The following is a 1,630-nucleotide window of genomic DNA, read 5'->3' as shown; positions in this document are numbered from 1 at the left end:
TCCAACCTAAACTGATTCTGTCTGCAAGGCACGTGTTGGCTTTGGAATGTGGACACTAGTCCCCAAAAAAAATTCTCTCCCATAGCAGGAATCGAACCAGTCAACCAGGAATACTAACTAAGTCTTTCTCCACATGGTGTAAGCATACAGTAAACAGCAAGACAGGTGTAAAAAAAAAAAAAAAAAAAAAAAAAAAGAGTGTTTTGCTTTGAATACAAAACATCAACATTACAAGAGCTGAAACACGCTACATGGTCAAGGTTTTTGGCACGTCAGTTGAATAATTTGAAGATCATGAGTTTTTTGCTCACACGTGGCATCCTCCTTTTCTCAAGAGATTTTGTCACTAACTCTGAACTTTCCAATTCAGTTCTAAACTGTTTCCGATTAGAAAGAACATGGGAGCCCTAATGACAGACAGGACACATGGCTTGTTGAGTCCCTTGACACTTTTGTGTAAAACTGTGTAGTTGAAAAAGGCTTAAGCTATGAAACAAAAGGAAATCTTTTGCAAAAGTCATAATGCATCGCCAATGTTAAGTATTTTTGTTGCAAAGTGAAAATCTACCAGAAACATTTTTGATTGAAAAACACGTGTCAGTCTTTGAATGGTGGCAGTAGCTAAGATAAAGATGCATTCCCATACCGGGAGTCGAACCCAGGCCACCTGGGTGAGAGCCAGGAATCCTAACCGCTAGACCATATGGGAAAAGATGCACTAATGTCTCAGTGACATTATGAAAAAAAAAAGTTTTCTGCTATGCACAATAAACTTCTGCAGATCTGCAGGTACAGCTTGCCTCGTTAGCGCAGTAGGTAGCGCGTCAGTCTCATAATCTGAAGGTCGTGAGTTCGAGCCTCACACGGGGCACTGTTCCCTCCTTTTCTCGAGAGATTTTGTCACCAACTTAGAACTTTTCCATTCAATTCTACAACTTTTTCCATTAGAAAGGAAATGGGAATCCAAATAACTTACCGGACCCATGAGTTGTTGAGTCCCTTGACACTTTAGTGTAAAAAGGGGTGGTTGAGAATGAGTTGAGCTACGAATCCAAATTGAATCTTGTGTGAAGGGTCAGAATGAAGTGCCAAAACGCGGGCGTTCAGCATTTTTGCCTGAAAAAAACAAATCCTACTTGAAATACGTTTGACTAAAAAACACGCGTCAGTTTTTGAATGTTGGCAGCGGTGCAGAAAAGGATGCGTTCCCATACCAGTAGTCGAACCCGGGCCGCCTGGGTGAAAACCAGGAATCCTAACCGCTAGACCATACGGGAGAAGATGTACTGCCAGCTCACTTACAATATGAAAAAAAAGAGGTGTACTGCTTTGCACAAGCAACTTCCGCAGATTATTACGTGCATTTTGCCTCGTTAGCGCAGCAGGTAGCGCGTCAGTCTCGTAATCTGAAGGTCATGAGTTCGATTCTCACATGGGGCACTGGTACCGTGTTTCCTTAACTGATTTTGCCACCATCTTGGCTAGAGAGTCACAGCTCTTTTCCATTCAGTAGCAAAACATCACCAATTGATGGAAGGGGAGCTCCAATGACAAACAGGGATAAAGGCTTGTTGAGTCCCTTAACACCCAGGAATTAAAAGTGAGAGATATGAATGGTTTGAGATATGAC

General features: G+C 42.0%; 1 non-coding gene across 1 annotated transcript; it reads left to right on the top strand.

Annotated features, from left to right (window-relative positions):
• The first annotated feature begins 798 nt into the window (after nt 1-798).
• TRNAM-CAU (transfer RNA methionine (anticodon CAU)) lies at nt 799-871 on the top strand. The gene has a single exon. It is a non-coding gene; the product is annotated as a tRNA-Met (tRNA).
• Nucleotides 872-1,630: the final 759 nt, after the last annotated feature.

The sequence above is a fragment of the Phyllobates terribilis genome, unplaced genomic scaffold (assembly GCF_046119375.1).
Source record: "Phyllobates terribilis strain yellow unplaced genomic scaffold, ASM4611937v1 Scaffold_11__3_contigs__length_659146591, whole genome shotgun sequence".
Taxonomy (NCBI): Eukaryota; Metazoa; Chordata; class Amphibia; order Anura; family Dendrobatidae; genus Phyllobates; species Phyllobates terribilis.
Note: the sequence above shows the minus strand (reverse complement) of the source record. Positions and strands in the feature narration are given on the sequence as shown.